This window comes from Falco punctatus, assembly GCF_963210335.1.
Source record: "Falco punctatus genome assembly, chromosome: 12".
In the NCBI taxonomy this organism is placed as follows: domain Eukaryota; kingdom Metazoa; phylum Chordata; class Aves; order Falconiformes; family Falconidae; genus Falco; species Falco punctatus.
In genome coordinates, this window is record NC_137592.1 from 4,653,020 (window position 1) to 4,676,085 (window position 23,066).

Here is a 23,066-nt window from a genome sequence, read left to right on the forward strand (position 1 = left end):
CCCCCTTTTACCACTTTCTGTCTCAAGGAAGAGTATTATTCATTAAGGGCTCAGCAGAGCCCACCAGAGCTCTTTTTAGCCGAGATCTCCCTATGATCTTCCCAAGCCTTTAGTGGGGAGCAAGCCTTGGACTCTCTTTCATGGGCTGCATTGTGACCTGGCTTCAAAGTGTGCAAAGAGGTTCCACAGCTCCCTTTGTGCAGCACAGTCTCTTAATTGCACTTTTAAACACAGTGTAATTTTTGTAATTAACATTATGGTTTCAGAGGGCAGAGAAGCCTGCACTATGCTAATTACAAACTGGAGTAGTTGGAGTAGAAATTCAAGGCTCTGGTTGCTGGGGCCGAATGCAGTTTTTATGAAGGATTTCAAAGCTCCTCCATGGGCTCTGTGTTCTGAGTTATCATTAGCATTTGATAACATAAAGAATTTTTATAACATGTGACAGATTTCGATGTGAAGATTTTACCTGATAACTGGAAAATTTACATAAAGACCTTCATTAGCTCTCTGCTCACATTACTGCGACTGGAAGAACTACAGTGCACAGTCTCCCTGTAAGATGGGGCTTGGGAGCCAAAGAATTTGTGCTTTATAATAAAATTTATAGTACATTATGAAGGGAGGTTATAATAATCCTCAATGATGTTAGGAATTGGAGCAATTCAAAGAGTGAAAGAGAGCACAAGAGGTGATGGGAAAGGATATTTCAGTGTTGCCATGCAGCGGAGGACCTCAGGCTGCAGCAAAGACGCTGCGAGCAGGAACATAAACCATCCCAGAGCAGATGCTCAAACCACCACTGCAATGCCAGCGTTGGGGACCACTCCTGAGCGTGGGCCAGGACCCACCCATCCCGGCTCACTGACATTGCCATTGCAGCAGTTTGGGGCAGCTTTCTCAATGGGGTAAAGTGAGAATCTATCATTCCTCCTGCTGCCGTCCTACTGGCTGCTGTACGCGTGCTGCTGGGCATAGAGCAGCAGCATCTGCGGGATGCATTGTCTTTCACAAGAAATAAGTTTTCTTTGCCATTATGAATATAACGCATAACAGTGTAATCACATCATCCCAGAATTCAAACCACCCAGAAACCATTAGTAAAAGTTTATGAGTATCTCTCTTATGATAGTAGCATCCTAAAGCTCCTTCTGGGACAACATGGTATTTCCCAGATGCCTGCACAGCTCCAAGACCCTTCCATCACCTGTTGAAGGCTGCGTAGCTGCATCCTGTGGACATTTTATTTTCTAGATATTTCATATTTATTATAATTTCCAGTAAATAACTGAAATTGTTCACCAGCATAATGCCACATTGATTGCAAACTTGAGTAAGAAAAAACCAAAATAACAGCTGATGTGCACGGAGCTGCTCCATGACACACTCCTGCCATGCCAAACCAACCAGGGATGGCTCAGCTGGGCATCTGAGCAAGGGAGGACATGGCCAGACCTTAACGAACTCATCACACTACCTCAATTTAACTGGCTTCTTCAGTCTTTTGATGCTATCAGTACTGGCTTCTGAATTTCTCTGCAGGCTAAAAAGCCTCCCAAGCACCCTCAGCTTTAGAAAAAATAAACCATCTAGCTCTTCCTTCAGGAAACCCAAGCAATCTCACCAGCTGATGCATAAGTTTCATTCCTCAAGTCACCAATCGGACTGTTAAAACCACACAACATCTCTGACAAGTCTCGTTAGTCCTGCTGCATGGGGAACAGCCACACTGGATTTTCAGTTGCCTTTGCAAAGGAATCTCCCTGTCCTCTAGTTTTGCAAGCCCAGTGCCTGCAGAAACCAAAAAGTAACCTTAGATCAATGATCAAACTTTCATAGTAGATGGCTTTTATTTTTACAAAATATTTGCTTCCAGCAGAGTGTATCTTAATTTCTGAATGCAGAAATCTGTCATTAAGCTTTGACCCAGCTTCATGGCATTGTCAAATGCAATAACGTATCTTTTAATAGTTTTATATCAAGTAAGGATATAACATATCATTAGTTTAAATGTATTTGCAAGCAATTACCCCCACCAGGATATTTGTGAATGCTCATGCAAAATTGATGAAATTCTGACATGCTTAAACATTGTTCATTTAGCTCTATTCCTTATGTATAGAAAAAATAGAATAAATAATTCTGCTGCCACTTGCAAACTACTGTTCAGCATTTTCATTCTGTTCGTGGTTTTCTGTCCTGCCTTTAAACTATAGCCCTTGGTGATCATTTGGAAAAACAGTTTCATATATGTTTAATTTTAAATAGATGTACTAGATTATTCATTCCTCTTATTATTGTTCAATGCAGTAATTTAAACATGGAGTAGATTTACTGCGTGTCAGCTGCCTTTCTTTTACAAAATGGGATAAATTATTAAATGAGTAGAGGTTGTTTGACAACGGGTTTTCCAGTACTTCACAAAAGAATGACCTTTGACATTGAGCTGTCTTTTGAAAAGAATAAAGAGTAAATCAATTAAGTCTCTATGCTGTGGTTCAAAAATACACTGTTATGGCACATTCTTGCTTACCTCTAAGCTGACTTGGGAAGACTCAACCCATTACAGTCATACCACTAGGTAAATTATTGATTTAATCGTCAGGTTGCCTTGCAAGCAGCACTCTCTGGCCCAACCACCTTAAGCACAGTCATTTCTAAAATTCCTCCGCTCATTCCCTGAGCTACAGAAAAACAGTGATATCAACCTCCGGTAACATTTGCCACCAACTTGGAAGACTATTTACAAGTATTTATTCTTGGCTGCATCTAGCAGAGGCTTAGACTTTGCAAGAAGAAATGTCTTCATCGATGATGTTGAGGACCCTTTGTGTTCATGATCTTCTGTGTGAGAGGATTTTCAAGGAAGTGGAGGGGACATCAGGTGCCAGATGCTCAAAGCTCAGATAAAGCTTGAATACTAGGATATTCCCTGCCAGGGAAACCCCCAAGCTCATGGGAAACTGGACTGCCAGACCCAACAAACGGACCTAATTTTTCTTTCTCATTTGTGTGGCCTCTACTAATTGCAGTATTTACTGCAAAGCACTTGGGGTGCTTTGAAACAAAGACAAATGTATTGGCTTAAGGTATGTCAGTGAACTGACCCTTTAACTCCAGCAAAACATAACTACAAAATAGGGGGCGGGGGGGAAATCAATCAAGTAAATCAAAACAGAATCTAAACAAATAGGTATTTTTTTTCACCTGGCTTACACAGCACTGCAGCAGCACCAATCCTGTATTTACAACAGTCTAACTCAGCAGTATAAGGGAGCAACGTGAGCACACGCAAGGGGATTCTTATTTTGCAACCCAACATTGGTGTGGTGGGAATTTATGGACATAGCTATTTTTATTAAATTGTTTTTGGCTCTAAGGAAACCAAAGGTGAAGTTTACTCTCTGCCAGAATTAAGATTTCCTTCATTTCACTAAACACTCATGATCATATCTCACATTTTTTTTCCTTCATGTTTTTCCATTCCCAAGGGATGCAAACATTTTACACACTAAGGGCTGATCCAGGGCATGAATGGAAATCACTGGAACAATACATGGGAAAAAGCCTACCCAATTTTGGAGTCTCCCAAGTCCCTTCCTTGCCTGTAAAGGACGCTCCTTCCCCTATATTTAGGTTGTGACTTAATTCACTCAAGTTTTTACCATCCCAAGTGATGGGATTTGCATTAGCTCCCCTGGGAGACTGCTCCTGCTAGGAAGCTCTCTGTACTATTCAGCTCTAGTTTTCTGTTTCTCACTTTTCCCTCCAGGAGAAGAGCTTTTTGAGCAGTGTGACAGCACGCAGAAGGTCTTTGGGCCTGAGGACTACCCCAAGTCCACCTGCACAGAGGTGTTTTGGGGCTGCAGGTGCCACCATGGAAGAGGGAGATACATGCGTTCTTGAGCCAGAGATTAATTTAAAAGTAAAAAGTAACCCCCAAAACCATCTATTTATATCTTCTGATAAATTCTTACCAAGCTTCAGTATTTTGCCTCCTGGCAGAAAAATGAAGGCAGTAGATGTGGGGTTTACACCTGCATTTTGTCTTGGGGGAAGCTTGTATACACCCTGCTTGGGAGGCAGCTTGCCAGGATTTTGCAAACTCCGGCAATCCCACTTTAAAGCATTGCTTCTTGAGAAAAGGTTAAATGAGGTTTAAGTACAATGTAATAAACCTTCACTGTTCATAAAATTGTGTGATAAATGCACATGTGGTTACTCCGGATAAAGCACTGAGGTCAGCAGGGGAAGCTGGGAGGCAACAGCCCCACAGAGCCAGATCCTAGCATAGGGCAGCCTGTCCATCAGTGGACATCAGGGGGGTGAGATGCTCCAGCCTGCCTCTAGCCCACTACCAAGACGCTCACTTCTGGCCAAGACAACCACTCACCCACCACAGACACGTTGCTTGCACAAAATCAGAAACTGCTGACATTTGTGATTTGTTTGTGACTTGTTTGTGACTTGTTTGTGACTTCCAACCCAAATCGCCTGGCTGCTGCCTTACACCCACACTTGCTGGGTTTGTTGATGCATCTCTCGGGTACTCTGTCCTGACAGGGGAAGCAAAGCCACCAGAGTTTCTGTGCTCATTTGCAAACAGGACTTGCTGATTCCAAAGCGAAAGATGATTGCTCCAAGGTCAGACTCCTCTTCTGCTTGGGCTGGAAAGTACCGCAAAGCACGAGGGGGCCCATGGAAGCAAATGGAGTACGGCACCACTGATTGAGGTTCAGGTGAGCAGAATGGCGCTTCAATTATTATTGTTATTTTAAAGTGAAACTCTGATTGCTAGGGGCATCCCAATTTTATCGAGCTCATTTTATTTTTCCCTACATTTGAATAATATGTCCTTTGCTTGCAATAAAAAATACCATATAACCCATCATCACAAGTAGCAGTTTATATAAACATAGCATTGCCCTGATGAGTTCAGATATGAACCTGTTTGTTTATAGAATTTCTCCAGAATTTGTAATATTTATGATTTCAAAAACGAACCAAGAGGGAGGCATCCTGTATAGCAAGGAACTGTTGCGCCTGCTGATTTGGTTCACAAGGTAGTGATGCAGAATAATGATTTTGTTGAGAAAAAAAATAATAATAGTAGTAAAAAAAGCATAAACTTTCAGTGTATTCTCCTCCCTTCGGGTTCTCAGTGACAGGGCAGTTTAAGACTAGAGGGGGCTAAAATTCAGTGCTAAGGTAGTCAAAATCCCTCTTTGCCAGCATTGCAAGAGTGTTAAGCTGCTTCTGTGTGCGTTGCATATGCGTGTGTGCGGAAATGCCAAAGGCCCTGGAAACAGCAAGAGAAGGATAGGTACCCTTGGTGACATATGGGCCAAGAGGCAATCAGGAAAGGTTGATCATCACCACAGTAGTCAAGGATCATCCTCTGTAGCGCATGGATACTGGAGGTACTGTGTTGGCCTGAAGACATAAAGTCTCACAAAGAATGTGTTAAATGGGAGAAAGATTTCATTCCTCAGCTATGTCAAGCCCAGACGTTCCAACTGGTGAGAAGGAAAAGGGATTTCCCCCATGGGAGGGACATCTAATGATAAGGACTTTACATCAGCAGGACATCAAGAGACAATATTACCCTAAGCATTAAAAACAAATAATGAGAGTTCTTTTAACGACGTTTCTTTATGGGTTGTATCCTTCAAAGCCAATATATATACTAAGACCGTGCACATAATTGTGGTGTACATTAATCACGAAATACCATGGTGTGGAAGATCAGCTGTCTCCAAAAGGGCACTTCTTTCCCTACCACGCCATAGGATGCCTGTGGCAGACAAGCCATAAACCTAACACTTTGTATGAGAGCTGGCAAATGCTTGGTTGCAAACAGAGGCATTTCACTAGCAAGGCACTTGTTAGTGTAAAGGCCCATCCATAAATTGGGGGGTTTTAACAATAATTTCCTTCAAATTGGATTGTCCTCATGATCAGAGAGCCATTTACTGGAAGCAATCGTTAATTACACACATGTCCCCTGTAGGGAGGACGTACAGTGAAATGGGTATTTTGGGGGGGATTTCTTGTGTTTCATACCTCCTACAATTTCACCCATGGACATTTTCCAGCAGGCCAGGCTCAGAAGTTCTTCATCTGACTTCAAGAGTTTTGGCTCAGCACAGTCCTGTGAGACTCTGCTGTATGTTTTGGTCAATTAGAAAACAAAACACAAAAACAAATACTCCTTGAATCACTCTAAAAATCCCATAGGGCACCTTGTCCATCCTGCTGACAACTAAAGTATTTTCCTTTCAGTCTATTCCCACCGCAGTTTTCACTGGCCAGCGTGGCATGGCTTTCCTAGATCTCTTGAGAGACCAGTCCACAGATCACTAGACCGTATTATTTTTTTTCCACAGCATCACTTTAGGTTTTCCTTAGCTCAGTTTTATCCCATTACCTCTTTCCACCTAAAATATCCCAAAAAAATCCTCTTATGCATACACTAGTAGTTTGCTTGTCTATCCAAACTCCTCACTGGACACATCTTGAATTCTTTTGCTCCTAAAGAAGTTAACAAGCCATATCTGCTAAGGATGGATTTCACCACTTTGGTGAGTAGCTGTCCGAATAGCTGCATTTACTCCTAGTTTCAGGTCCTTTACACTTACGGCTGCTGTAAGACCCCCTTGCATTGCCAAAAAGCCTTAGTGTAAGCCCAGCTTGGGGTGTGAGCTTGCCCTGAACCTAAAGTATTCTGGTTCCTCCCCCCAACAGCTATATGCGTGCATCCAGCACCAGCACTTCTGGGTTACATACCTAAAGACAATGATTATTTTCCCTTTCACATACGACAAAATAATAATAAAATAAATCACCCTGATAATTACAGCAACATGCTTTGGGACTTGCAGGAGCTGTCTGCAAGAATGATAAACCCTTTGGCCATACAATTACTTTGTGATAGCAAAAGAAACCCACCTGGATGAAAACAGGGGCGTCAAATTTATTCCTGGGGCAACTCCACTAAAGGCACTGGAGTTGCTCCAGAGAGTCATTTGAACCAGATCTGTAGCCCAGACCAGTTGCACTGTATTTCCTAGCTGCAGTTAAGAACTGCATGAAGTATCCCTGGGCTCTAGAGCACAGAATTTTTCCTCTTCAGTTGCATGGGGTTCTTTCAATAAAGGTTTAACAGGGGACAGTAATGAACACTATTGTTTTCTTTCGCTATTTGAGGACTTGGGCAAGAGATGGTCAAAGCAGCTAGGGTAAAACATTCCCCATCAGGAAATGCCATTTTGTCAGAGAGGAACTTGGTGCAGGAGCTAGCATGTTTTGATAGAATTTCATTTAGAACAAAATTGAACCAGAGTGTTTTGGTGAGAATAAATTCTAAAATTAAATTTCATCGGAACAGAGAGAGTCAATTATTCATTGCAAAAGAAAAAGTTGTTCTGAACTGTTACTTTACATTATATCCCTAATTATATATAAAAAAGAAATACATAATTGGAATGAAACCTTTTGATTTATTGAACTAGAACATTTTGACTAATTCAAAATAGCATGTCCTAGAAATGTGTTTTTCACAGGCAATTTCAACTTTGTGCTTTTGTTCCAATTCAGAACAAATCTCTACGTTTTCAAATCACAAATTTCCCAGTTAAACTGAAAAAAAGATGCATGAGAAAACCAAGCAGCTTACACAAAACGGATGGCAATACTACATGTAACTCCCTTTCCCAGCAACTTTTGAGCAGCTTCAGAGACATCTGAACAGACAAAACAGCGTGCTGAGCCACACAGGAAGAAACAGGGTAACACTAGAGATGTGGAAGTCAGATAGGAAATACAGTGCTGTTCTTCAAGAGAGAGCTCAGATGTGTGTGAGTAAGGATGAGTAACACCCAGGGAAACCGGGTGGGCTTCAAAGCTCATAAAATTCAGTGGTCAAGACAAACCCTGGGCATCCCTAAATGACCCCATTGTTAGATTTATGCATGGCTCTGCTATAAGATTAGTTTACAACGTACTAACTTTGTTTCCTGCATTATGTGCGTTATGAGCTTATGGTTTTTATGTCATCCACTCTTAATCACAGCTCAAGGATCATAAGAGGCTGCAAGATCTTGACTGTAGCTTTTGGCCCTATGCAAAGGAGAGCTGTGCTATGCCCTGGAGCTGCAGGGACAGGATGGTGCCTCCATAAACATTTCCTTCCAGGAAAGGTGTCCCTACCTCTGCCATTGCTCGTGGATGCCCCGTATGGCTGCGCAGTGTCCTACCTGTTTTGGAAAGCGGGTCAGAGATGCCCCAAGGAAGCATGTGCTGGAGATGTGAAGGAAAAACTCTTGCCCTTCAAACACATGGCGGCTCCAGTGCAGGTGAGTTATCCCAGGGGTCTCTGGGCTGCCCCTCACACTTCCAGACCCTGCTCCCCACCAAGTGACCAGGCTACTGAGTAGTTAACTCCACAACTGTTACCTAATGATCCTAATTTGCATGACTTTAATAATAACGAGTAAAACCAAACTGTTAAGTTGCACTTTCTACCTCAGCAAAACTGAGCTATAATTGTGTAGAGAATAATTTTATGGGTGAAGTGTGCCCTATATTATAAGAGATTAGAATAAAGTGCTCTAATATTCAATGTCTTAGCAGGTGCAGGCACTTACCTGGGCAATTAAAATCTTTTTAATATACAAATCACAGCCAATGAGACTATTGGCATGACAAACTGGATCTTAGAGGACATATTGTGTTTGTCTAAAATAGATTTTTGTTTGCTAGCAATAATTTCTCTAACTTTTGTTTAAAGGAGAAAATGACTAAACGCAGACTAATTTGCAGAAGATTCTTAAAACACTTGTATTATATCGCTTCTGTAAAAGCATTTAACATGTCTCTATCTTTGCATAATACATGAATTAATGCCTTTGACTTAATATCTCTTTTTAAAAATATACCACACACAACAATTGATATATTTTAGTATTATATCTGCTAGGGACCGCTGGGCTGGGTTGCATAGAATTTGGCCTTGAAATAACAAGTTCATGGGAAGCATATGAAATATTCTGTAATTGATGGATTTGTTAAGTTCATGAAATGCCCTCCTTTATGCTCAAAGTATTCTATAAATATGAACAGGTAAAACAGGTGAAATGTTTCCCCATCAAATTTGCAGAAAAGTGTTTTCCAGTTACTCTGAGCAATTTTGCAACTTCAAAAAATGAAGAAAATCCAATTCTCCCAACCCCCAGCTCTGCACTTAAAACCACACTATATTAATAGTTTTGAATCTTTGCTACCTTTCAAAATAGCATGACTTTGCATCCAAATACCAACCAAAAGTGCAACAGAAACAACTTCTAGTAAATTTAGAGTCAAGCGAAGGCACAGAAGGGAGGTTTGTCACCCAGGCCCACCACTTCCACCTACACATGCAGCCCAGGCCAGCAGCATGGTCCCACTTTACAGGAGAAGGGCAGGAGGTGCTGGATCACCTGTAAAACTGCTGCCCAGGTTATGACCCAAAAATGCAATTTGGGTAAAGATGACAAACTGGGGTTTGCAAAATGACTGTCCCTTTCTCCTTATTGCCTAGTGGCAAACTCTGCTGGTGGTTTCCATCAGGGAACCAAAGCCTGGCAGCTTCCTCACTCAATTCACACCTCTGCCTGTGCAAAGAGGTGCAAATTGCACCTCCTGGAGCTGCATCCTCGGGGGTGGTTATCTTAATGGAGGACAAGCATTGTTTGCACAACTGCTCTTTGAAAAAGGCCTCTCCTGGAAGGCAGCTTTCACACAGGGACAGTCCTCAGCCCCAGCTCCACAGCCAGATGTGCTGAACTGCTCAGCTCCGGGACAGATTGTCACAGCTCCGGTATTTGCAGTGATGGAGACATGCCAGGCCCACTGTGGCTGCACCAGGAGGGATCACAGCCTTTCTTTCCCATCTAGGAAACAGGGTGGGGAAAAGAGGTGCTGAGCAAGAAGCTGGAATAATTTAGGGCTGAACACAGACTGATGGCTGCATGAGAAATAGGTTGTATGAAGGCCAACAGGGACATACTAAAACAACACGTGCAACCACAGAGCAAGTCAGATGATGGACACTGTGCAAGATCACCTTGTTGGGAAGTCTAATGTCCCACAGCAGCAACAGACCGACATCAGTTTACATATGCACACAGAATGCATTTAGCAAACACCATATAGATGAGTATTTGGCTGGAAACTGGGGGCACCTCAAATATTTGGCAGGTAAACCTAACAGTCCCAAGTGAGATTTCCTCCTTCTTGGAAGAGGTTGATGGTTTCCACACAGCTTTGTTTCAGTAAATCAGTAGAAAATACTCAGCAAGCGGCTAGTCAAGATCGAAAACCATTTTGCCATACATGGATGAGCACTGGCTCTTCCAACTCAAAGGAGGTTTCACGACATTTTAAATGACGCATCTTAAAAAAAAAAAAGGTATGTTTCCAAACTAGGCTTTCCTTTGCAGTCTATGGAGGGAGATAGGCACCTGCAAAACAATTTGCATGACCTGTGCTGGACACTAGCTCAATAGCACCATCACTCTTCAGAAGATGTCTCTCCCTATATAGCCCAAATTGGAAGACTCTGGGTGCTGTCTTGGATGTTAAATTTTTAGATAGCTAAACTTGAGAGGTGTGCTTGACTTCATGTTAGTAATAATATTTTTCTTGACAATAACACAGTAACATTTTCGTTATTGTACAATTCCGTCTCTGCTACATTTTTCACACCCCAGGTCTCCAGCAGGTCTTCCTATGTAATTGGAAGTGGGCAGCTTGTGCCCCAACCTCCGTGTCTGGGTGATTTTGAGTTGTTATCGTGGGGACTGCGTAATGCCCAAGGACCTTCTCCTGGAGACCCTTCCCATAGTGAGCAGCAGTCCTTGCCAGAGAGCACATACAAAGGACAAGCAGTAGAAAGCTGTGGCCACCCTCTTTGCTGAGAGGGTAGTTTGGCTGGTCCAAAATCTCAAAAGAGATCTCTGAGTCCAGATCTCCTGCATCCTTCTTTTTTTAATGCTTATGTCATTAACCACAGCATACTTGGCTCCCTTCTTGTTAAACCGTAAACATGGGAAAATCCCTGAAGTTACCAGTGCCTTAAAAAGAAATAAATAATGCAAGCTCTGAGCCTCTCTGCTTTTGCTGCGGAAACAATTTAAAACCAAGCTTTGGTTCATACCCAAGCTACTCCTTAATGAAGCTTAAAGCACTTTAATGTTCAGACAACCTCGCACGCCCAGTATCAACATTTTGCCTCGCAGTCTCTTCCAGGTTAGCTGGGAAATACACATCTGCAACTGCTTTGCATACTTTTTGCATTTTCATTTCCTAGGCCAAAAGTCTTCCACTATCAAGCCTCAAATTAATCTAATTATTTGGATATTTAGGCTGCTTAGGCTCAAGTCAGCAGAGACTTAGGCATGTGTCTAATATTGCCTCTGCAATGTGACTGCTGAGGGACTATTTAAAGATAAGCACATGCCGAAACACTGTGCTGAATTAAGTCTCAGTAACAGTATCTTCAGAAGCTGGCTTTAAACAAACTGGTTTTAGGCAAGTGAAGAACTGCCTTGGAATAGAAAACCAGAGGATGGGAAGGTATTTACCAGGTGTGACAAACACCCTATGAAAGGAATAGATTATTTTTAACAAAAATACTCAACATATGGCTGAATTATCTGGAATAATTATGAGAATGGAACAATAAAAAAGAAATATTTTTGTAACTCATCATATGGCAACTTCGTCGAGTTTGAGGAGATGTATTTCTCCTTTAGCATCCTTTTTAAAAGACTGGTCAATGATAAATCAGAAGCTTTTTTCCATAGCACAAACATGAAGGGGTCAGATTCTGCAAGGGGTGGACATTAGGCCATCCTTGCCTTGACCCTGCAGTTTGCCCGGCCTAAAGAAAAGTGATTTGCAGAAAGGACCTGCGACCAAAAATAAAATAGCATGAGGCATGCAATAGTGTAAATAGTTAACTGAAACGAAACAAGAGTGAAAGCAAACTGTAAGAATATCGTGTTTCCAACTGTAATGTGGACATTTATATGCAATACTTAAAAAACGTTTAAAGAAGCTAAACTATCCTGATGTTCAAATTCCACACATGACTCTGTGCTGGGGGAACAACAGAAACATGACACACCTTTGGGGACCACCCTGGGACAGCCACTGGAGGAGACACCCCAGCTGGGCACTGAGGGACAGGTGGCACCAGGAGCAGCTCTGAGACACAAGGGATGGAGCTTTTGCTTGTCCAGGGGAAGAATTGCTCAAGATTATGGGATATTATGGGGCCCTTCTGCAATGTGTTTCCCAGAACACCAGCAGGGTCCTATAAACCACCCCAGTAACGCATGAGGTGGCGCACTGCTGCCTTTTCATGCCCAAAGACCTGCTCCCCGGGCCGGCAGTGGGGCCAGGGGCTCCTGCACCACCTCACTGCGGCTCCAGCCTCCACCACCCACTTGCTGTGTGACCCCGCCAGTGCTCATGATACATCGTCCCGTCACCTTCACCGTTTACAGCAAAAAAGCTATTTAGCCGGTGCCTGCAACCCTTCAGCCCACAATGCCTTGACAGCAGAGGTTATGGGGGGGGCGGGGGGGCAGGCGGGGAAAAAGAGAGTGAGAGAGAGAAGGGGGGGGGGAGAGAAAGAAAGAACAATGTGCAATCGGCACTGCATTAGAGATGGAAAAAGTACTTAAAGCCTGCAACATTCATCAAGGCTGAATACATAAATGCCACATTTTGAATAAGCCAAGCAAAAGACAATGACAAAGGAAAGGCGCGTTGCTTCAGGAATCTCTATCATTTTCATTTGCTGCTGTCAGGAACCTGTTTTTTGCCTCTCACTCTATCAGCCATTATAGCATTAATGAAGTAACCTCACATAGTTATTGACTGGCTTGTCAGAGTCCCTGCCTGATCCCTTAATAGAAACCATTGGTCTTCAGTTAAAAATGGGGTGAGCTGGGAGGTGCTGTGGGCATGTGCTGAATTTCAAGTGCACTCCTGAGGTTATCAAAAGCCATGAAATGCAAATTATTATATTTTTTAAACACACAGATTTCATGCAACTGAGCATATAAAATTGACTAATACTGTACTTTATGCATTCCTAATAATGCTTCCAAATATGCTCTGCATATGATCTTTCCCCAGAAAGTTGTGGGTGGTATTTGAATAAGCAGAAATGGGCCTAGTTTTATTTTGTGAAAAAAGTAGTTTCCTGGATGTTGCAAGTCTCTGTTCCTTATAATATAAGGTAATGTTTATGCACTGTCTGTTCAGACAACATGGGTGGGTAATCCTTTGTCTAAATTTCTGTCTCAGATTAAAATAATTTTTCCTTCATAATTTTTTTTCTCCTTTCATAAAGCATCCTAAGTCCCAGAACTAGTATGTTCTCATTTACTAGAAATTGAGGGTTGGCAGAGGGTCTAGAAATAACTTCTTTTCCCAGAAGGTAATAAATCCAGGGAGTAATCTAAAACCCGAGTTGTTAATTCCAGTACCACCACACCATTGCCTGAGATACAGGTACATTACTGAATCAGCCCTGGTTGACAAGCAATCAGTACCTGCACGATATCCGTGCAGAGCGGGATGCGAGCACATCCTCATGCATTTGCTTGTTGAGGACAAGGCATCCACAAAGACTTCACCAGCTTGGTATTTGGTACTGTGCACGAACAGGGAAAAGCTACAGGGTGACCTTTCGTAAGCTCCTCCAGGGAGGAGCTGGGGCCCATGGTCTGATGATTTTCGTTATGGCTCTTAACGTAATGCCCAGAAGATGTGTGCTTTGCACATCTGTAATCAGCTAAATCGTGGGCTAGGCATCACCGAGTCCTCTTGGTGCATAACACCCCCAAACCCCACGTGAAACCCAGTTCAGCAAATTCAGTCAGTTTTCTGGAGTCAAGCTTTACTTGCTGGTAAGGTTTTAGAACCTTTCATGAACACAAATAACCCTAATAAACATATTTCTCCCTTGTCTTTCTATTCAGAAGAGTCTTAAAGGTTAAACATTATGCTGATTTTGAAAACAGTAACAAGAAACCTTACGTCTCACTTGGCACAGACAGCAATGAGAGGAATAGTTGTTCAGCCAGACCTGATTTGAGATTGTTCAGACCTCTTGGGTCTGCAAAACTGGGTTGGCGTTCTCAGAAGAACAGATTCCCATAATAATTGTGGTCTTCTCTCCTTTCTGATTGGGCTAAAAATTCTCTGAGAACAACTCTCTCAGCGCTTCCACATCCCTGGTCTGAAATTAAGCACATTTTTCCTAATGAATACTCTGTTTGTTGATTTGGTGACACTTTCTCTGAGTCTGAAATATTATGGAATTCTTTAATTTCACACACACACACTTTCCCCAATTAATTATTTGCAGGCTGTTTCCCTCCATAAAAGACATTCCTTTTATACAAACATTTGGTGGGTAGCGTGTTTGGAATGTCTTTCATTTAACCTATTTCCAAAATATTCCCCTGGCCCTGTGTGCAATGCCAGCAGTGCACTCGCTCATCCCCTCACATGCTCCTGGAAGAGCCACAGGGCACCATAAAGCCTTGGCTGCTCTGAAACCAGGGGAAGGGGGTTTTCAAGGGTCTTTGAGGGGACCACAGCATCACCCCAGTGTACAAACACCCTCCAGCCTGGGACATCCCAACGCTAGTTTCCAACACTCGTCTTAACTCCCTGCAGTTGATACACACCAGCACATATTTCCGAGGCTGTCTTCTCGAGGGAGTAGGACCCAACCAAAACATCCGAGATTAGTCTGAACTGTGCAGGTCCCCCAGAAACTGGGCTGGGAAACCATCTTCTAGCAAATGTGTTTATCGTGGGCTGAAACCCCAAAAGCTTAGCATCCCGAGCACTCCTGGATGAGAACTAGATCCCAATTGTCATCACTGTCCAGGACAAGCTTATTCTGGTTGAAAATAAACAAGTTTGCTCTTTGCATCTGAGGGGTGGGGTGGGGGGGAATCTAACACCACTTTCTAGTTGATTCAAGGTCCATGACAGAATAAGGGGGACCACAACCCCTATGCTCTCCACCAAAGCTCAGGAAAATTTTAGATGGTTGTTTTTTGGTCCAGTGCAAAGTCCAAGTAGCTTTTAGGTTTGCTCTCAGATCTGCACTCCAGTGAGCTTGCAAACTAACAATTCAGAAACGGGCAGAGCAGGGGGTCAGGGGCTAGCATTTGTTTAGATTCTTGCTTCCCGCAGTGATTTGTCCATTCCTACTTATAAGTTATCTTTTGGTATTTCTTTTCTTTTTGTCCTCTTTTCTTTTCCTTCAGGATACACTGATGTCACGTCTGCACCACAAACTCCACGAAAAGCTACGCTTGCCCACAGCTCCTTACTCTGCAGCATTGGTGCAATGAGTGGCCTGTATATAGAACATCACTGCCAAGAGCTCGTCAGTTCTGATCTTGTAATTGTGCTTAATGATTGCTGAAAGGAACCAAACAATCACGAGTGAACTTCAGCTTCCCTGGTAATTAATATTGTTATTACAGAATTGTTAATAATTATTAGACTCTGGCAATCTAGGAAGCATCAAAGATTTTAAGCATCTCCAGGAAGACACACAGCCTGCTCAACTTCTGTTTCGTGGTTTACAGCTTTGTCCTTACTTTGAACGTACCTCTGACTAATGCCAGCCCTGGTATGAGCCCAGAAAAGCCTTCTAATTGCTCACAAGAAACTCTGCTAATTTCAGACATACACAAATTCAGCCTTGAGACAATCTTTGTTTTGGGGACATGCTCTGCTGTCCTAGGAGAAACATGCATGGCTTTTGTGCATTGCAGGTGCCACTACGGGCAATACGCAAGCAAGGGCTGCTTGGTGTCACGGCAAATTTTCACACGAGCAGTGCAAAACTGAAATTTTTCTTACAGGTTGCTAAACACCAAATTTGCAATTGCATTCGCTGTATGCAAACAGGCCTGCTATTTTGTGTGTTTTGTTGACTGCAATATATTTGGCATGCAAAAGCTGTGTCTTCAGGGATTTTTTTTTAAATAAGTAGTCTGGACGTATTGTAAGAGACAAAGTAATTAGCATTCACTCAGCCCAGCAGGGCAGCAATTTAAACTTTTACAAGGAGTCAAAGTTCAGGATGCTGCCCTGCCATCAACTTTCTACATACAGAAGGGATACAGACTGGAATATCCAAACGTTTCAAGCTACTCTGGGTTATTTGAAACTCCAACAGACACATTACTATGGGGAAATTGCTTAATCTGCTCCAGGATTTATTGCTATTGTATGTTCAGTATGGAGGTCTTGGAGGGTCAGAAAGGGCTGCGTTCATTGCAAGTATTTTATACCACATTAAAAAGTTTCTGACCATACCTTTAATCCTCAATATCATTACATCCTATTTTTATGCAGACATGCATATAAAAACACTCCACAAAATGAATCTCCATTTACACCCTGCTCACAATAATCCCACAGTGTGGGGAAAGGAGGAAGGCGAAGCACTGCTGCTTGCTTCAATCCAGGAAAAGGCAAGTTTGTTGTCATATAAAGCAAATAAATAGAAAAGTCAGAAGGGAAAAAAAAAAAAAAAAAAAAAGCCCTACTGTGTTGGATTGATTTAAGAGTAAGTGCATGCTGCCAGAGAAATAGATTTTTTTCACCCGTTAGGCAGTCATTTTTACAAATGTGCAATGTGAGTACTGATTAAAGCTTACAGAGAAAAGAACATTTTTCCCCCCCGTTTTTTTTTTTGTTGTTTGTTTGTTTTTTGTTCATCCCACCCATTGCTCCCCATGGCATGACCCTACTCTACCCCCCGCATCTGCTTGGGGTTGCTGGCAGGGAGGACAGGAACCCAGCCCCTGCCCACCCCAGGGAGGAAAATCCAGTGCCCCAGGCTTGTGGGGGGATGGCTTGGGGGGGTTCAGGAGGGGACGGGGAAGACTGCAGCTGGTCACTAGGAGAGAAAAATACTTTGCCCTGCTTAGCATAATTATTTGGGGCTTTCAGAGAGAAAGCAGTAATGAATCTTTTTGTTCTTTTTCCCGCCACCCCAGGCTTTCACTTGTAAGAGCAGGTAAAACCAACTAGAAAGAGGAGATGAGAAAGAAATATATAACACTACATTTGTTTTGTGGATGAGTCACACTCAGTGAAAGCAAAACAACCTGAGCAGGAAGGAAACTTGGGTACCACAGACCTAAATATAACAAAAAATCTGGGTGAAAACCAGTCTTGTTTGATTGCCCTGAAAAGTATTGTCTCATTCTGCTGGCTTTACCTGGTAAAAAAACAGTGAGAAATTTCATTATGTGTTTTGGTGGCATCTTTGCACCTCAGAGAAATAAACTCAAAAGCAAAACCCAAAAGCACAAGGAATCAGCACATCAAGAGTTTAGGCCTCTTGCAGGAACAAGAATAATTTTTTTACATCCCCAACCTTTACAGGAGTTTCAAATTAAAAAGAAAACTTTAATGCCTTGTTTGCAAGTAAGAGTATCATCTCTCAGGTTCTCACTATTTCCTATTTGCCAAGCCAAACAAACTTTGAAAACAAACAGTTCAGCTCTTTCCCATCTCCAGAAGACCTAGTGAAGGTTACCGACTTGCAGCAGAGATGCCACGTACAAAACTGGGCAGAAACAATCCCCCGCACCCCCACCTTCACTTCACAGACGAAGGGAATTTCCTACCTTCCCATTTTACATAAGGCAGCACAAGACATTAAGTAATTTTTGAGTCAGTAATTCAGGCTGCCCTGTGACTGCAAGGAGGAGGTGGGGATGGCCAAATGGGTGCTTCGCTTCATTAGCATACCCCACGATGCTTCCTCCTAAAACAGGACTGACTTTCTCCACCACCAACACACACACACCCACCCCCAACCCAATGCAAATTTCTACTAGCTTAAGTCATTAGTGTGGTCCAAAGAGTTAACTTCATTCTCTTCCTCATTTTAAACTTACTGTATTTCTTCTTGTGGGCAAATTACTGCCGGAGGAGTGTGATGAGAGAATAGGTTTCCTAAATATTTATGGATTAGCCCAAACTAAGCGGTGGGGCGAGGGGAGGTGTGTGTGGAGTAATCATATGATATTTTCAGCCTCCTTGCCTCCAAGAGGCGTGAAGGGTTCAGATACATGACTGCTGATCTCTAGCACTTATGGAAACCATCAGAGATCAACAGGGTCTTCTTGTCCAGTGAGGTCCATACCAGCAGCCCTGTTAGTACCTGCGGCTGGGGTGCAGGGACCCGTCACCCCTATACAGATCCTTTAACCCCAGAGCCAAACTCTGATAAAAACCCAAGCAAGGCTTTCTTTGCCTTCATTAAGGCCCGTTCCTGTCACACATTTAGACAAACTCTTACTCCTAAATTTTCTTTTTTCTGCCAAAAGCACATTTTCTAATTGAAAAGAGAGGTAACTTGTTTTAGTGTCACAGGCTTTAATTAAGCATAGTTTGTCTAGAATAGCTCCAGGGTTTATTTATTATTTATTAAAGAAAGGTTAGTTATTTATTGGGGGGGAAGACACATCGGTAGTTGCAACTTCACAGAATAAATCACATGGCCCATCACTCAACCTGCTTTAGGACATTAGTGGATTACTACTGGGGTCAGGAAAAAAATTTTCTTTTACTGATAAAGTGTTATATAATAAGGATATTTTTTGATAGTTTCAAGTCTCCCTTGAAGCTGTGGCTCTTTCTGGTCACTATTCAAGGACAAAACATTGGCTTTGTTTAAGGTGGGGGGAGAGGAATAAAACACAGGTCTTACTTTGAACCTTACACACAAGAGTGCTCCGACATCACTGTGACAAGCACCATAAATGGTGCAGAGGACAGGCTGCTGAAGTCCCCGCTGAAGACATTTTTTCCTTCCCTCTGGCAGAGGGGAAGATCTACCACCACATGTGAGGATAAGCCCTGGTGCAAATGGACTGGTGTGCAGGGAGACATCCTCTGGGAAGAGGTAGGACATGCTGTAGACCAGTTCCTGCTGCAGAGAGAAGCTCTGCGTGAGCAGGAGACTATTAAACTGCCATTTGAGGGCAGGAGGCTATAAAGTCAATGAGGGGCCCATAAAGCCATGCTAAGTCATATTTTTGCTTTTTTTTTTAATTAAAAAAGCTTTAACTTTCCCCTCACCACTTCTGGGCTGAATTGGTTTGATCCAGAGAGGTAGTTATGCATAAGAGCAACCACTTTATATTGAATTAGGGGATTTCTCATGCAACACATCTCACCAATTACAAGGCAGGGATGCAATTCTATGATTTATAATACATTATACTGTTAAGTAATATAACATTATAGATACAATTTGTACCTATCTCTCCATGGATTAGAGAGGTGGCACATGAAGAGTGGATCATTAAACAGCAGTGCAAGGCCAGGGGCCAAGCACTTCTGTTTAACAAGCTGCTCCAAGTACCACCTCTCTAATCCATGGAGAGAGAGAATAAATTGTTCCTGTATCTTGTTATAAATCACGTTCTTTGGGGTTTTCTTTTTTTATTTAAAAACATAATAATAATTTCTGTTTAGGGCCATCTCTTCCTGGGACTGAACAAGTTTAAGCTGAAGGCACTTCTGTTCCGGAAAGGGTCTGAAGCCAGATTGTATAATTTACAATCTGGCCAAATTTGAAGGTGGTACGGGGGAGCAAGCCAGCTGCACCATCTCTCTGGGTGAGGGAAACTACTCTTCTGGTCAGGCCAGGCCATTTGGTGGAAGTACCCACATCCTCCCAGTTGCAGTGGCATAGCTGGAGCCCAGGCAGCCAGAGAGGACAACCAGCTCCAAGCTGCCCAAAATGAATGGCCTGTAAGTGGCAAGTATGGTCCAAGAGGCAGCTTCAGCTACATCCTTACTTCATGAGGAATAAGTGGCCTGGAAGCGCTTGAGCAGACCATCAGCACTTGCTCTGCAGGGTACATGCCCAACACAAATCCCACCAGCAAGTGTCTGGGTGGCACCGATGCCTTCATGGGTGGTGACACCACATTTCCAAACACTAGCATTACCCAAGGCTAAATAATCCTGTTGCTGTTCCCACGCGAACATTAAAAACAAACTGTGGCCAAGCAAACAGAGGTCTTTGGGAGGACAAAGTTGACACCATGGTATTTCAATGCAGAGTGTGCAAACCTGCTCTGCTCAATGACCGTCTGTAGCAGCTGAAGGTGAGCACTTTGACCTCTATCTCTTCTCTTTATATTACCTCTCCAGGGTCAATAAATGCAGATACAAATACCAGGCTCTGCAGACAACACGCTGCTTTATAACATTGGCACCAATATTAGGGTTCCATGCCTCAGCTTCCAGGTTTATTAAACTCCATTACAATCCCCTTAACGATGACAACACCTTTCTATAACAGTACAGTTTCCTGGCTCCTGAGGAGGGTAGCACAGTGAAGGAGGCTGAAGATATAAAGATACTGTTAGGCTGCCTTATAGACCCTAACTCATCATGTGACAAGTCATTGATTTCTATTGACAATTTCATTGTAATGTCAGAACGTAACCTGAATTCATCTTTCATCCACTTCAAAAGTAAACAATGGCCCTTGGAGTAGAAAAAAAGGATAGTACTAAAAAAATAACAAAAACAATAAAGAGAATCCAGCTTTTCCTTAAAAAACAAATGGAGAACCAAGATTGTTCAGCAGCTACATAGAGCAGAGCAAACTATTAATAGTGAATACATTATTTGACAAATTCTATAACTGCTTCCATATGCAAATTATTCACAAATCTACTGCCATCCATTCAATTCTTTTCCATTTATGAAACTATATTAAATTAGTATTATTCCACAGAAACTATTTTTAACTTCAGAAAAATTTCTGAATTATATTTACAGTGTTTGCTGACAAGACGTCATCATCTCAGCCACGATAAGGTGCCATTCCCGTCCCCTGGCTTAACAAGCATCTCTTAAATGAATAGGGATTGGGGGATACTACAATCAGACTTTCGATGCTGTCTGTGTTTGAAAGGGAAGATAAAAAGGAAAGGCTGGCAGGACTTGGCATTGGTACTACATTACATTTCTATTAATAAAGAATGGCAATCAGCTCTAAAATTCATGTGGATCTCTTATCTCTTCACACACACAAAGAATTTGTGTCTAATACTTTCACATTGTCTATGATGCAAACGATGGGACCAAGTAACTCGTTTTTTTCTGTTTGATTACCTCTGTGCCTTTGCTCTGGTCCGGTTTTGTATGTTTTTCTACAGCAAAGCATGTGCAGTCATGTAGGATAAAGATCTGTCAGCATGGTCCCTCTCTGCACTTCTAGAAGCTAGACAGATACATTTCATATGCTTGCAAAACGCAAATTGCAATTTTCTAATTTCTAGATTTTGGGCACCTGTTGTCCTTCATCACTACTATTTAATACATGTAAGTTTACGCATGGTGCAGGTTCAAAGTTTTACTGGACTTAACGCCAAGACATTTCCAAAGTCCTCCACAAATATCAGACACACTAGCAGACAGGAATGCTGAAGTACAGATTTCCACACCATGATGAAAAGGAGAGAGCCCCTGGAGCCTTAAAGAAAAAATAAAATAAAATAATGGAAATACACCTCTTAATTTCAGTTTCACGGGATTCAAATGATTTACAAAAATTCCCTAAGCAATTTTCCTGCAGCACAGCTCCCTAATGAGGCTGGGGAACCAGCTTCTCTCCACACTACCACAAATAACTAGTTGGGACTGAACAAAACCTTTCTTGGCTGGTACAGGTCTGCGACAAGCAAAAAAAGGTAAACTCAGTCTTTCAAGATGGAAATCATGCTACTGACGATGAGCTGCTGCCATAGCTTAGCCATCAGCCAGCCACCTTCTCTAGTAATAGACTATTCCATTACATACTCTTAAATTTGAGGGCTTTGTTTAGGGTACACTAATGTAGGTTGCTTTTCAACAACAGTTACTTGGGATATTGTTTCAAGTGTTTATCTTCAAGCAGTCTTAGAGTAACTAAAAAGTATGGAAAACATCTGAAAATACCACTTCCCCTACAGAGTTTTGGCATAAATAGGATCTCAAGATATTTCATGATACCGTCTTGGATAACTGGGAAGCACAAGATAGAAACACTTCTTAAATATATATAGAAAAAAAACCATAAAACAGCTATTACAAAGAAGAGGAACCAAACCAAACCAAACAACCTGACTAGTTGTTTGCTGATAGGGAATTTGTATTCTTTTTAGAACATTATCTTATGCATTGTCTGTCTTGTCTGTTCCAGTGACATTGTCTCTCCAGATATGCCCATCTAGCTACTCACAAGCAAAAGACAGAGCGCCATCCTGGGATCTTGTCACATCCATCTTGCACAAGGAGAAGAAACCTGACAGTGCCTGGGATGGCTTGGCAAGAAGAAGCAACAAAGAGCAGTCAGGAAGGGAAGCAGAGAAGAGATGCATCTCTCAGCAGTGAAGAGATGCATCTTGACAGACTCCCCCTCTCATTCTCCAAACTCCAGGCCCAGCTGGACTCAAAGTCCCAACTGCTCTCCCCATCAGGATGGGGGACGTGGGAAGTGCGCAGCTGGTAATACACCCGACAGGCTCAAAGGGATCCGAGAACACCCTCAGGTTCACAAGCACCCAGAGTTTGCCAAATCATTTCAGCTCATCTCTAATTGTCAGCGATCTCTATTAGCTCAGTAGTGTGGCTTTGACATAAGGATGAACAGAAGGGTTGTTACTGGCTAGTGATAGGAGAGGAGCTTCTGGTCCAAGGAAGAAAAGCATCTTCCATGGCAGAAGGAGAATCTTTTTTTCCTTTCCACATAGGCTATACTATATGAGAAGGCTAACTGACAGAAGACAAAGGGACTGCACAACGGATGTCCATCAGCTTAAACTTTTCCTAATATCACATAAATAAAAATAATTTTTGAAAAGGCTTTATTGTAGTGCTGCACAGTTTTAAGCAATAACAGATCCACTTTATAATCATCTCTAAGAGGGAAAAAAAAATTAAAAAAAACACCACAAAAATAG

General features: G+C 42.3%; 1 protein-coding gene and 1 long non-coding RNA gene across 9 annotated transcripts in view; one reads left to right on the plus strand and one right to left on the minus strand.

The window, feature by feature from the left end:
* The window catches only part of LOC308071871 (uncharacterized protein), a 358,228-nt gene that overhangs the window by 114,092 nt on the left and 221,070 nt on the right, over positions 1-23,066 (minus strand). The window lies entirely within an intron of this gene.
* LOC308071874 lies at positions 4,512-22,969 on the plus strand. 3 transcript variants are annotated; one of them, XR_013931350.1, is made up of 4 exons: positions 4,516-4,739; positions 8,194-8,354; positions 15,339-15,538; positions 22,307-22,969. It is a non-coding gene; the product is annotated as an uncharacterized lncRNA (long non-coding RNA). The 3 variants fall into 3 exon arrangements; XR_013931349.1 differs by lacking the exon at positions 22,307-22,969 and having other exon boundaries at positions 4,512-4,739; positions 15,339-18,904; XR_013931351.1 differs by lacking the exon at positions 22,307-22,969 and having other exon boundaries at positions 4,625-4,739; positions 8,072-8,354; positions 15,339-18,904.